Genomic DNA, 15,316 nt, shown 5'->3' with positions numbered 1-15,316 from the left:
GCACATGCAGTCATGGTGCACACACCCCTTTCAGACCCATCCTCTTCTAGCTGAAATAGACACAGATACACTTTTGCTGTTCAGAGACTCAACCCTCTTCAACATGAACAAAGCTCTGGTCTGTGCTGTCTTCATCTTGCTGGTGCTTTCTGTGTTCACAGAGGCCATGGAGGGGAATCCTATAAACCCAAATGTCAAGGTAAGAACCAAAATATCAGTATTAGTAAACTATTAAGTAGAGATTAAACATATTAATTGTAGAGTTTAGCAATTGTATGCATATCATCAATAGCACCAACTTGTGGTGATTCGTTTCCAGGTATTGTGTTAACATATAGGTAACAGCCTAAAGTGTTGTGACATGTCTAAAATGGTCCCATGTCTTTTGTCATTCAGGTGAATGCAACCAGCGCCCCAAACAAGGTATTCCCATTTTTTACAAATTGATTGAGCTAATCGGTGAATTAGAGATAGAGAGGGGAATTGTAAACTAAGAAAGTGTCTATAGGCCTAATCACCATAAGGGTTGTTCTTGAATTGCGGCGGTATTTGGGTGTGGCATTTTGGAGAAAAAAAGGAACTTAATTTTTCTACATTTTTTTAAATTAAATGTATTGGGTACATCCTCCCATTTGTAAATGAACTAATATGGTAGCTTAATAATGACTTTTAATCATGTTTTGCTATTTTGCTAAAACATCGTGTCACCAGCAGGACTAGTTACACCAGTGACGGTAACTCCAATGGCAACATTTTGGTAATTGAGGATTTTCGAAAATGGAGGGCACAGATGCTCGAATCTAAGGTCATTAAACCTTTAAAAATAATTGGCCGAAGTGTTTTTGATTCATAATTTTGCTCACAGTGTAATTTCCCTTCATTTAACATTTGTAACACCAATTACCCTATTTAGACACACAAAATGATCAATGGAATCCTCAAATGTATGAGACACTAAAAGGGCGTGATTAGCTAATAATTGTATTTAATATAGACCCTTCCAGTGCAACACTTTTCCACTAGAGGTCAATGCAAGGTCCTTGTAAATCTTTGTAATGAGTGATTTTCAAGGGGGTTACACCAATGGGGATAAAACTTAGGGACACATATTATATTTGTAAAAATAAGAGTAATTGTAATAGCCTTTTTTTGTTTTTATTGATAAGTACAATATACAGTTGATGTCAGAAGTTTACATAAACCTCAGCCAAATACATTTAAAATCCGTTTTTCACAATTCCTGACATTTAATCCTAGTAACAATTCCCCTGTCTTAGGCCAGTTAGGATCACCACTTTATTTTAAGAATGTGAAATGTCAGGATAATAGTAGAGAGAATGATTTATTTCAGCTTTTATTTATTTCATCACCTTCCCATGGTTCAGAAGTAAACATACACTCAATTTGTGTTTGGTAGCATTGCCTTTAAATTGTTTAACTTGGGTCAAACATTTCAGGTAGCCTTCCACAAGCTTCCCACAATAAGTTGGGTCAATTCTGGCCCATTCCTCCTGACAGAGCTGGTGTAACTGAGTCAGGTTTGTAGGTCTCCTTGCTCGCACATGCTTTTTCAGTTCTGCTCATAAATCTTCTATGGGATTGAGGTCAGGGCTTTGTGATGGCCACTCCAATAGCTTGACTTTGTTGTCTTTAAGCCATTTTGCCACAACTTTGTAAGTATGCTTGGGGTCATTGTTCATTTGGAAGAACTATTTGCGACCAAGCTTTAACTTCCTGACTGATGTCTTGAGCTTCAATATATCCACATAATTTCCATCCTCATGATGCCATCTACTTTGTGAAGTGCACCAGTCCCTCCTGCAGCAAAGCACCCCAGCAACATGATGCTGCCACCCCCGTGCTTCACGGTTGGGATGGTGTTCTTCGGCTTGCAAGCCTCCCCCTTTTTCCTCCGAACATAACAATGGTCATTATGGCCAAACAGTTCTATTTTTGTTTCATCAGACCAGAGGACATTTCTCCAAAAAGTACGATCTTTGTCCCCATGTGCAGTTGCAAACCGTAGTCTGGCGTTTTTATTGTGGTTTTTGAGCAGTGACTTCTTCCTTGCTGAGCAGCCTATCAGGTTGTTTTACTGTGGAGAAAGATACTTTTGTACCTGTTTCCTCCAGCACCTTTGCTGTTGTTCTGGGATTGATTTGCACTTTTCGCACCAAAGTACGTTCATCTCTAGGAGACAGGACGCTTGTCCTTCCTGAGCGGTATGATGGCAGCGTGGTCCCATAGTGTTTATACTTGCGTACTATTGTTTGTACAGATGAACGTGGTACCTTCAGGCATTTGGAAATTGCTACCAAGGATGAATCAGACTTGTGGTCTACAATTTTGTTCTGAGGTCTTGGCTGATTTATTTTGATTTTCCCATGATGTCAAGCAAAGAGGCACTGAGTTTGAAGGTAGGCCTTGAAATACATCCACAGGTACACCTCCAATTGACTCAAATGATGCCAATTAGTCTATCAGAAGCTTCTAAAGCCATGATATCATTTTCTGGAATTTTCCAAGCTGTTTAAAGGCACAGTCAACTTAGTGTATGTAAACTTCTGACCCACTGGAATTGTGATACAGTGAATTATAAGTGAAATAATCTGTCTGTAAACAATTGTTGTAAAAATGACTTGTGTCATGCACAAAGTAGATGTCCTAACCGACTTGCGAAAACTATAGTTTGTTAACAAGAAATGTGTGGAGTGGTTGAAAAACGAGTTAATGGCTCCTAAGTGCATGTAAACTTCCGACTTCAACTGTATGTAATGCTTTTGTTAACTTTATAGAATTCAAAAAATATTTTTGATAGCTTTAAATCCCCCAAAATATGTCACTATAACTGTACTTTAAACAATGCATAAACATAACGTTTTGCATTATAAAGCACTTGCAGTATGTTTTATGACTGATAAACAGTCCAATTTAAACAGATAACATGTATAATGTGAAACTATTTGTCATTTTGAAGTGTTTTTTTGGGGGGTTTGGTTCCAGGTAGAATCTTATCACCAAAGGGTTATTATAAGGTTATACCATGGTTTGTTGGGTAAGTTGGGTTCCACATTGGTTCTACATCGATTCTACATGGAGTCAAAAAGGGTTCTCATACAGGGACAGCGGAATAGCCTTTTATGATTCTAGATAACCCCTTTTCTAGGAGTGTAGAAATTCAGTTAATTCTCTCTCTCTCTCTCTTTCTCTCTCTCTCTCTCTCTCTCTCTCTCTCTCTCTCTCTCTCTCTCTCTGTAGGCATCCGGGGCAAGCACCTTGACACTTCCGTTTTTGCTGCAGTTGGGGCTGATGGTTGCACCTGCCTTACTTCAAACTCTGCTGTAGCACTTGCTATGCTCTCCTTCCACAAGACTCTGCAGAACTTCTGCAAGAACGGGGGCAACAACATAACAATAGCTTCAATGACTAGGCCTACTATATTTACCGGTACTGTAGACCCTAGCTGACCCGTTTCCATGATTGAACACCGTGAAATTCTTAACCCAAATGATCTTGTAATAACCATACAGATACATAAATAAATGTGTGTATCTACACTCTTCTTGATATTTTCTTTCTCTGTCTGATAGATGGAGCCATGTGCAGACTATGCCTATGACCTATTGTTGGCTAGGGATAGGCTAGGCCTTGAAAAAAATTACGAAACGTTGATAGTGCTGGAAAACTCACAGCAGGACATAGAAGAGACAAATGAAAAGCAATACCTCCACCTGGTTTCAAAAATGCTTTCACACATACACTATAGAAAGTCTATACACCCTTGAACTTTTATTTATTTATTTGGCATTACATAGTGGGATTGAATTATATTTAATCGTATTTTTTTGCCATTGATCTACACAAAATACTCCATAATGTCAAAGTGAAAAGAAAATTCTACACATTTGTACAAATTAATAGAAAATGTATAACTAAACAATAGTTGTCGCATAAGTATTTACCCTCTTTGTTTAGGCAATCCTAAATTAGATTCGAAGTCAAATTTGGGGCTACTCCCGAGTGGCGCATCTGTCTAAAGCTGCATCGCAGTGCTTGAGGCGTCACTACAGAACCGGATTCGATCCCAGCCTGTGTCACAACCGGCCGTGACCGGGAATCCCATAGGGTGGCGCACAATTGGCCCAGCGTTGTCCGGGTTAGGGGAGGGTTTGGCGGGGGGGGGGGGGGGGTTTTACTTGGCTCATCGCACTCTAGTGACTCCTTGCACCGGGCCGTGCGCCTGCAGGCTGACTTCGGTTTTCAGTTGAACAGTGTTTCCTCCGTCACATTCTTCTGGGTTTAGCAGGCGGGTGTTAAGGAGCGCGGTTTGTCTGGTCATGTTTCGGGAGGACGCGTGACTTGACCTTCGCCTCTCCCGAGCCTGTTGGGGAGTTGCAGCGATGAGATAAGATCGTAATTGGATATGACGAAATTGGGGAGAAAAATAAGTCAAATGTAACAAATCACATACTAATCAATTATATGGACTCAATCTGTGTGAAATAATATGATTTTTGAATAACTAGCCATTCCTCTGTCCCCCATACATACAACATCTATAAGGTCCCTCAGTCAAGTATTGAATTTCAAGCACATATTCAACTAAAAAGACCAGAGGGCTTTTCGAAAGCCTCATAAAGAAGAGCAGTGATTGGTAGATGTGTAACAATAACAAATCAGACATTAAATATATCTTTAAGCACGATCCAGTTAATAATTATGCTGTGGATGATGCATTAAACTACTTAGACACATCAAAGATGCAGTCGACCTTCTGAACTGAGCTGCAGGACAGGAAATGAACTGAGTTCAGTGGCTGTGATGGTAAAAGAAAACGAGGATGGATCAACAGCATTGTATTAACCTAATTGACAGAGTGAAAAGAATAATACAAATATACAGACAAAAATATTCCAAAACATGCATACAGTATGTACACAACAAGACACTGAAGTAATACTGCAAAAAAATACACTGCAAAGGAATAAACATTTTGGCCTAAATGCAAAGCCTTATGTTTAAGGCAAATCCAACACAACACATCACTCAGTAACTGCCTCCTTATTTTCAAGCATGGTGGTGGAAATTCACCTTTCAACAGGACAATAACCTACTACACAAAGCCAAATATACACTGGAGTTGCTTACCAAGAAGACAGTGGATGTTTCCGAGTTACAGTTTTGACTTAAATCTGCTTGGCAAGACTTGAAAATTGCTGTCTAGCTATGATACCCAAAACCTTGACAAAGCTGGAAGAATTGTGAAAAGAACAATTGGCATATATGGCACAATACAGGTGTGCAAGGCTCTTATGAGACTTACCCAAGAAGACTCACAGCTGTAATCGCTGCCAAAGGTGAGTCCAACATGTATTGACTCAGAGGGTGAATACTTATCTAATCAAGGTATAGTAGTGTTTTATTTTTCATTCATCTTAAAAAATATAACACATTTTTCTTCCACTTGGATATTATAGAGTATTTCATGTAGATAGTTGCCAAACGGGACAATTAGTCTAAATCTTTTTTAATCCTACTTTGTAAAACAATAAAATGTGAAGAAATCCAAGGGGATTGTAGACTTGTATAGGCACTGTACACAGACTAGACATACAGTGGGGCAAAAAAGCATTTAGTCAGCCACCAATTGTGCAAGTTCTCCCACTTAAAAAGATGAGAGAGGCCTGTAATTTTCATCATAGGTACACTTCAACTATGACCATAATTTTCAAATAAATTCATTAAAAATCCTACAATGTCATTTTCTGGATTTTTTTCTCATTTTGTCTGTCATAGTTGAAGTGTACCTATGATGAAAATTACAGGCCTCTCTCATCTTTCTAAGTGGGAGAACTTGCACAATTGGTGGCTGACTAAATACTTTTTTGCCTCACTGTATAAATCAAATCAAATCAAATTTTATTGGTCACATACACATGGTTGGTTAGCAGATGTTAATGCAAGTGTAGCGAAATGCTTGTGCTTCTAGTTCCGACCATACATTAATATCTAACAAGTAATCTAACAATTTCACAACAACTACCTTATACACACAAGTGTAAAGGAATGAATACGAATATGTACATATAAATATATGGATGAGCGATGGCCGAACGGCATTGGCAAGATGCAGTAGATGGTATAGAGTACAGTATATACATATGAGATGAGTAATGTAGGGCGTGTAAACATTATATAAAGTGCCATTGTTTAAAGTGACTAGTGATACATTTATTACATCCAATTTTTAATTATTAAAGTGGCTAGAGATTTGAGTCAGTATGTTGGCAGCAGCCACTCAATGTGATGGCAGTGATGGCTGTTTACCAGTCTGATGGCCTTGATGATCTTTTTGACCTTCCTGTGACATCGGGTGGTGTAGGTGTCCTGGAAGGCAGGTAGTTTGCCCCTGGTTATTGTGTTGTGCAGACCTCACTACCATCTGGAGAGCCTTATGGTTGTGGGCGGAGCAGTTGCCGTACCAGGCGGTGATACAGCCCGACAGGATGCTCTCGATTGTGCATCTGTAAAAGTTTGTGAGTGTTTTTGGTGACAAGCCAAATTTCTTCAGCCTCCTGAGGTTGAAGAGGCGCTGTTGTGCCTTCTTCACCAGCTGTCTGTGTGGGTGGACCATTTCAGTTTGTCAGTGATGTGTATGCCAAGGAAATCATGTTTACTATGGAAGTTATAACAACTAATTATAACAAATGGTGCATATTAGCGTTATGATTGAGCACTTATTTGTTATTGAATTAAATGGCTATTTAAATGTTTTATCTCACAAACTGAATTATTGAAGACCAAGTCCCATTCTCATACACTGAATATAAATAATGATTAAGTTATAACACCAAACACTGTTAGGCTAGAAAGAAAGGCACACATTGGTACAGAAATTAAATCAGTCACTGGAGGGGAGAAGTGAACGAGGGTAGAAATGAGTGAGCACATTTTTTGAATGAAACGCTGCCTTGGTATTTGGATTTAGTAAATTAAGTTCCTCTCCATTCCACCTGGTGTCACTGTAAATCAGAGCAATGTCTGTAACCATCCGGCAGACCAGAGAAGATAATAAAGCGCCTGTGCTTGTTTCAGATCTACTACATTGCAGTCGGACTGCTACAGAAATCCTCTTGGGTAAAACAACTACTCAGATGAAGATTAGCGTATCTGCACAGATCCTTGCTCAAATGTATCCCCTCAAACAGGCTATCTACCAGAGGTGGGACCATGTCATTACAAGTCACAAGTAAGTCTCAAGTCTTAGCACTCAAGTCCCAAGTCAAGTCCCAAGTCAAGACAGGCAAGTCCAAGTCAAGTCTCAAGTCAAGACTGTCAAGTATCAAGTCAAGTCTCAAGTCCTAAACTTTGAGTTTCGAGTCCTAAACAAGTCATAATGTGCTCTTCACCAAATGTAATACCATTTCATATTTTTAACAAGAGTAACGCAAATCATGGATGCTTTTAAGAATATCTATATATTTATTACTTTCCAAATAAACTTTATATTTCCATGGAAATACGTGGGTAGCCATGAGAAAGAATACAGGCTCCAGACATCACAAGCCAGCTAAAAGAAACTCATGAAACAAGATACACACTCATAAACACACAACCTCGTGTGATGGATAGCTTTCGGCTATATTAGCCATGACTTACCGTTCTTTGTGCAGCTTCAAATGTCGAACGAAGTTGGAAATTGTTGCGCCTCCATCTGTAACTTTCTTCCCGCATGTTTTGCAAGTTGCAATCCGTTTTTTGAAGATACAACATTGTCTTTATATCCGAAAATAATAATTTGGGGTATCATCTTTCCAAGGGCTCCATCTGAATTCACCCGCCGTTCCTCTGCACTGCCATGCCCAATTTGATTGGCCGCTGTCCAATTCAAACTGTAATCTGTTAAATGAAGAGTTGATGCGCTGCACGCTTTAATGCGCTGCACACTTAATATTTGGTCAAGGGGAGGGTATCAAGTCAGGTCGAGTCAAAAGGCTCAAGTCCAAGTCAAGTCACGAGTCATTGGTGTTAAAGTCAAAGTCGAGTTGCAAGTCATCATATTTGTGACTCGAGTCTGACTCGAGTCCATGTCATGTGACTCGAGTCCACACCTCTGCTATCTACCATTGCTGTCATCAGCGATGAGACACGTCTATGGAAACAATTGACTGTACAGAGAAAGGACAGCAAACTAGTGAAACACGGTAGAAACACTCAAAAAACAGACGTTGCATGACCGACAGGCCTAGTGAAACATTGTACACAGAATAATCTGGAACAGTTGTTGGTGCTTGTAGAATAGGGGTTTCAGATGGGGGAGGCGAGAAAGCTCCAGAAGAAACTGAGACAGATTGAGCATCTGGAGATCGACATTTCACAATCTCTCACTCCAGAAGAAAGAGTTAAGGCACAGAACACGACTTCACTTCTCATCTTCATCCGTAGTTTTAATTCCAGTCGTGCCGCGAGCGCACCGGTGCTTATTCCACAATCCTGAATAGATTTCCCTTGGTACTAATACTCTCGGATATGACTGTACTCGCTCCCACGAGAGATCTTGATGTAGCACCTTAATCCCCCAATACCATCTTTGCAGGTTACATTTGACATTATTACACTCTCGATCGTGAGTGGGTTCAATTGAGGCCACTCTCAAACACTGCAACCTAGCTGGAACACATCAAGACTGAACAGCTGATCATTAAATCATTTCACCCAAGTGTGATAGAGAATTGGCTCGCTTGATCATAATCTTGAGAAATATAGTGGTAAACAACTTGCGTTCTCATTAGGTTTTGGCCGAGTTTTAGATGTGGTTTTAGATCAACCTCATCTACACGGGCACTAATTTAATATACCAGATGTAAGCATAACACGATACCCTTCTCTTGTGTCGAAATTACTTTCTAATTTTGATTGAGTGTCATTGTCATAGGGGCTTTGGGTTTATAAACCCTGTATTGCTGAAGCTATGAGAGGCTTTGAAGCCACCGGTCGGCCATCTTGGCACTCCCTAGCAGGAGGCCTCCATAGATATGTATGGAATTCTACAGTGTTTCAATGAAATATTTCTAGGACAAAGTGACATGTATTTAAGTATTTTTGTTGTTGTAGTGGGGACAGTAACATTAGTACTCGCAAAAAAATATACTTTGTAGATCTTTCATTCGTATTTTTGATGTTTCGCTCACATAATATAATTTCAAAGTATACATTAAGGTGTCTGTAATATAATAATTGTGTCAAAAACGAATGTAAACATTAATAAATACATTTCTGTAGCTTCCAAAATATACTTTTACAATTGAGGAGTGCCAAGATGGCTGCGCGGTGGCTGCAACACAGCGCCCCCTGTCAGTCATTCAGGGTTTATACTAATCGTTGGGGGGGGCACATATCAATAGTCTACAGTGGATATTTTGTCTTATTTCCTTCATCAACTCTGATCTGGAAAGACATAGGATCGGTGACAGTACTATAACGGATGGATGTCTAAGGATGTCTTTTATCAGTCCATCTCTTCTCAGATCCGTCCGGATGAAGGAGGGGCGAGGTTAGACTATTGCGACGTACCCAGGGAGATTTCTACGGTCATTTCATGTTATTATTAACCTAAATGATGTTCAAACAAATCTAAGCCCACCCTCCCCCTCCCCCATCTTCAGGTCTTCAGGAAGGCGGAGCTTCGCACCAGATTGGCTGAACTTCTGCTGCAGCTTTCTGGCCCCCAGCAAACTCCGGGGATTGTGGGAGAAGGAAAACATGAGGAGATGAAAAAGTGTAAGGAAAGAGAGGGAGGGAGAGATAGAGGGCGATAGGGGAGATTAGCATCCCTGTTCACAAACTGTAACATTCACTTTGATGCTTTGATCTGGCTTGAGTCTTGCCGACATAGGTCAAAGTCTTTCTTTCAAGGCATCCTAATGTAGAGTAGTAGAGGGGATAGTAAGTCATGTAGCCATCACTTAGGGATTCCTTCCACACAGTCACGACTGGGCACACTCTCCCAGGGCTTTGGAATATCAAGGGAATACCAGGGTAAATTTCATTATCACAAAGTAGTATGAAGACAAATGTATATTTATGCACTCTGAGATTATACTTGTAATGAAAAGTGCTATAGAAATGTAATAAAGGATTATCATTGTTTGTAAGCTTGCCTGTGTGTCTATGGTTTAGCCTATGTACTGTCCTATGTGTCTGTGATGTTTTCCTGAATGTGACTGCACTGTCAATTCACTCTAGGTATTTGGTGTGTCTTTTGTTGTTGCTCGGGCACAGTCGAGCCACCTCTGAGGCTCTTCCATAGCACAGTCCCTCTCCTACCAAGATCCCCAAAATCCCCAAGGGAGAAGCAGAGCCGACAGGCCGACAGAAGAAGACTGACAGTCAGAAGGATACGGTAACGAGGGGAGAGACAGGAAGAAGGGAGGAGACGGGAGGACGGAGAGAGACAGGAGCAGGGGGAGAGCAGTCAGAGCTCCTATCTAGCTGTGACCGACACAAGCCCCAAGAAAAACCAGGAAGGTGGGATTATCTTTAAACTAGGGTTTGTTAGATAATGTAGACACATTCTCATACTCATTGGTATCTCACAAATGTACTGGGATTGAAGGAAAGGAAATATGGAAACAACTTGGTAGGCTTCCAGAAATCATATCACAAATAGTTTCAATCTGTCCTTCCCACTTGGGTTGTGTTCATTAGGGTCCATTGTGGGCACACTGTAGCAAAACGCTTCACAACGACAAACCAAAACAACCATTTCATAAGTTCAGATCGTACCTACCTGTTTCAGTTTTTTTCTGCTTCGTGCCTACTGAACACAAGCCTGATCTGTTTGTTTCTTAAAAACAGAATTAGTTGCACTCTCTAGAGCTGACAAATACGTGTACAGTAACTATTGATCAACTAAGGTTAGAGAAGTGATGAGTCAACCATGGCTGTTTTGGTCTCTCCCAATGTCCATTATCAGGCCGGAATTCACAAAGTGTCTCAGAATAGGAGTGTTGATCTAGGATTAGTTTAGCTTTTTAGGTCATACTGAATAAGATTGTATAGACAGATCCTAGATCAGCACCTACTCTAGATGCTTTGTGGGTACTTGCCCAGGTCCCTTCCTGTCTTATTCTTTATGATCTTATTATTATAAAAACATTTTATTTAACTAGGCAAGTCAGTTAAAGAACAAATTCTTATTTACAATGACTCCTACACCGGCCAAACCCGGATGATGGTGGACCAATTGTGTGCCGCCCTATGGGACGCACAATCATGGCCGGATGTGATACAGCCTGGATTTGAACCAGGGACTGTAGTGACGCCTCTTGGACTAAGATGCAGTGCCTAGGATCAAGAGAGACACTCAAGTGTTTTAGTACTATATCTCTTGACACAATGATGAAAATAATCATGGACTCTAAACCTTCAAGCTGCATACTGGACCCTATTCCAACTAAACTACTGAAAGAGCTGCTTCCTGTGCTTGGCCCTCCTATGTTGAACATAATAAACGGCTCTCTATCCACCGGATGTGTACCAAACTCACTAAAAGTGGCAGTAATAAAGCCTCTCTTGAAAAAGCCAAACCTTGACCCAGAAAATATAAAAAACTATCGGCCTATATCGAATCTTCCATTCCTCTCAAAAATGTTAGAAAAGGCTGTTGTGCAGCAACTCACTGCCTTCCTGAAGACAAACAATGTATACGAAATGCTTCAGTCTGGCTTCAGACCCCATCATAGCAGTGAGACTGCACTTGTGAAGGTGGTAAATTACCTTTTAATGGCATCAGACCGAGGCTTTGCATCTGTCCTCGTGCTCCTAGACCTTAGTGCTGCTTTTGATACCATCGATCACCACATTCTTTTGGAGAGATTGGAAACCCAAATTGGTCTACACAAACAAGTTCTGGCCTGGTTTAGATCTTATCTGTCTGAAAGATATCAGTTTGTCTCTGTGAATGGTTTGTCCTCTGACAAATCAACTGTAAATGTAAGTGTTCCTCAAGGTTCCGTTTTAGGACCACTATTGTTTTCACTATATATTTTACCTCTTGGGGATGTTATTCGAAAACATAATGTTTCACTGCTATGCGGATGACACACAGCTGTACATTTCAATGAAACATGATGAAGCCCCAAAATTGCCCTCGTTAGAAGTCTGTGTTTCAGACGTAAGGAAGTGGATGGCTGCAAACTTTCTACTTTTAAACTCGGACAAAACAGAGAGATATTCTGTTGAATCTGACAATTAATCTTCATGGTTGTACAGTCGTCTCAAATAAAACTGTGAAGTACCACGGCGTTACTCTGGACCCTGATCTCTCTTTTGACAAACATATCAAGACTGTTTCAAGGACAGCTTTTTTCCATCTACGTAACATTGCAAAAATCTGAAACTTTCTGTCCAAAAATGATGCAGAAAAATGTATCCATGCTTTTGTTACTTCTAGGTTAGACTACTGCAATGCTCTACTTTCCGGCTACCCGGATAAAGCACTAAGTAAACTTCAGTGAGTGCTAAATACAGCTGCTAGAATCCTGACTAGAACCAAAAAAATTTATCATATTACTCCAGTGCTAGCCTCCCTACACTGGCTTCCTGTCAAGGCAAGGGCTGATTTCAAGGTTTTACTGCTAACCTACAAAGCATTACATGGGCTTGCTACTACCTATCTCTCTGATTTGGTCCTGCCGTACATACCTACACGTACGCTACGGTCACAAGACGCAGGCCTCCTAATTGTCCCTAGAATTTCTAAGCAAACAGCTGGAGGCAGGGCTTTCTCCCAAAGAGCTCAATTTTTATGGAATGGTCTGCCTACCCATGTGAGAGACACAAACTCGGTCTCAACCTTTAAGTCTTTACTGAAGACTCATCTCTTCAGTGGGTCATATAATTGAGTGTAGTCTGGCCCAGGAGTGTGAAGGTGAACGGAAAGGCTCTGGAGCAACGAACCACCCTTGCTGTCTCTGCCTGGCCGGTTCCCCTCTTTCCACTGGGATTTTCTGCCTCTAACCCTATTACAGGGGCAGAGTCACTGGCTTACTGGTGCTCTTTCATGCCGTCCCTAGGAGGGGTGCGTCACTTGAGTGGGTCGAGCCACTGATGTGATCTTCCTGTCTGGGTTGGCGCCCCCCCCCCCCTTGGGTTGTGCCGTGGCGGAGATCTTTGTGGGCTATACTCGGCCTTGTCTCAGGATGGTAATTTGGTGGTTGAAGATATCCCTCTAGTGGTGTGGGGGCTGTGCTTTGCAAAGTGGGTTTAGTTATATCCTTCCTGTTTGGCCCTGTCCGGGGGTATCATCGGATGGGGCCACAGTGTCTCCTGTCTCAGCCTCCAGTATTTAGGATGCAGTAGTTTATGTGTCGGGGGGCTAGGGTCAGTTTGTTATATCTGGAGTACTTCTCCTGTCTTATCCGGTGTCCTGTGTGAATTTAAGTATGCTCTCTCTAATTCTCTCTTCCTCTCTTTCTTTCTCTCTCTCGGAGGACCTGAGCCCTAGGACCATGCTTCAGGACTACCTGGCATGATGACTCCTTGCTGCCCCCAATCCACCTGGCCGTGCTGCTGCTCCAGTTTCAACTGTTCTGCCTGTGATTATTATTGTTTGACCATGCTGGTCATTTATGAACATTTGAACATCTTGGCCATGTTCTGTTATAATCTCCACCCGGCACAGCCAGAAGAGGACTGGCCACCCCTCATAGCCTGGTTCCTCTCTAGGTTTCTTCCTAGGTTTTGGCCTTTCTAGGGAGTTTTTCCTAGCCACCGTGCTTCTACACCGGCATTGCTTGCTGTTAGGGGTTTTAGGCTGGGTTTCGGAACAGCACTTTGAGATATCAGCTGATGTATGAAGGGCTATATAAATACATTTGATTTGATTTGCCTTAGGCCGCTGCACCACTCAGGAGCCCCCTTAAAGGCAAAACGGATCCTAGATCAGTGTCTATTTTGACTTCATTCCCTCATAATGCCACCGCCTTTACGTGTGATGAATCGATGAAGAAGGTTGATGCAACCTGTCGGGTCCAAGTGGAACACCATCTTTGTTATTCTTTCTGATAGATATAACACCATTCTCCATGCACTGTAATTTACAAATTGATAAGAGCTAGGTAAAGAGATAGGTAAAGTAAGCCGCTAAGATAAGGGGATTGTAAATATTACTGACAATTGTTTCAGATCTATTTTAACTTATGGACGCTGGAGACAAATGTGAAACCAGTCATATGGCAGCAAACTAAAGCATATCATCATATCAACTTTCCCACATTGATGTTTATAAAATGTAAGCCTTGTAACTTGCAAGAATGACATTTGGAGACACAAACTATAGGCTTCTGTAGCAATGCGCAAATTAGTGTACAGCGCCAAACCTAGAGAGCTGATTTATGATTTCTAGAATGTTTTAATTATATTAAATCTGTAAATTACTTTATACAGATTTTGACTGTATGTTTTACAATTTGTATCATGTTAAATATTAGCCACTATTCGTAGCCACTGTAAGTTATACCCACATACATTTATAACTGTCACTAGTGTTAGTTTCCTTACATTTATAACTGTCACTTTAGTGTTAGTATCCTTACATTTATATTGTTAGTTGCCTTACATTTACAACTGTCACTTTAGTGTTTGTTTCCTTCCATTTATAACTGTCACTAGTGTTAGTATCCTTACATTTACAACTGTCACTTTAGTGTTAGTTTCCCTACATTTATAACTGTCACTAGTGTTAGTTTCCTTCCATTTATAACTGTCTCTTTAGTGTTAGTTTCCTTCCATTTATAACTGTCTCTTTAGTGTTAGTTTCCTTCCATTTATAACTGTCTCTTTAGTGTTAGTTCCCTTACATTTATAACTGTCTCTTTAGTGTTAGTTTCCTTCCATTTATAACTGTCTCTTTAGTGTTAGTTTCCTTCCATTTATAACTGTCTCTTTAGTGTTAGTTTCCTTCCATTTATAACTGTCTCTTTAGTGTTAGTATCCTTACATTTATAACTGTCTCTTTAGTGTTAGTTCCCTTACATTTATAACTGTCTCTTTAGTGTTAGTATCCTTACATTTATAACTGTCTCTTTAGTGTTAGTATCCTTACATTTATAACTGTCTCTTTAGTGTTAGTTCCCTTACATTTATAACTGTTACTAGTGTTAGTCTCCTTACATTTATAACTGTCACTAGTGTTAGTTCCCTTACATTTATAACTGTCTCTTTAGTGTTAGTTTCCTTCCATTTATAACTGTCACTAGTGTTAGTTTCCTTCCATTTATAACTGTCTCTTTAGTGTTAGTATCCTTACATTTAT

General features: G+C 40.5%; 1 long non-coding RNA gene across 1 annotated transcript; it reads left to right on the top strand.

Annotated features, from left to right (window-relative positions):
* Positions 1–82: 82 nt before the first annotated feature.
* On the top strand, positions 83–3,560 carry LOC139405944 (uncharacterized). Its single transcript, XR_011633924.1, has 3 exons — positions 83–199; positions 397–423; positions 3,259–3,560. It is a non-coding gene; the product is annotated as an uncharacterized lncRNA (long non-coding RNA).
* The last annotated feature ends 11,756 nt before the right edge of the window (positions 3,561–15,316 follow it).

The sequence above is a fragment of the Oncorhynchus clarkii genome, chromosome 3 (assembly GCF_045791955.1).
Source record: "Oncorhynchus clarkii lewisi isolate Uvic-CL-2024 chromosome 3, UVic_Ocla_1.0, whole genome shotgun sequence".
NCBI classification, from domain to species: Eukaryota; Metazoa; Chordata; class Actinopteri; order Salmoniformes; family Salmonidae; genus Oncorhynchus; species Oncorhynchus clarkii.
Note: the sequence above shows the minus strand (reverse complement) of the source record. Positions and strands in the feature narration are given on the sequence as shown.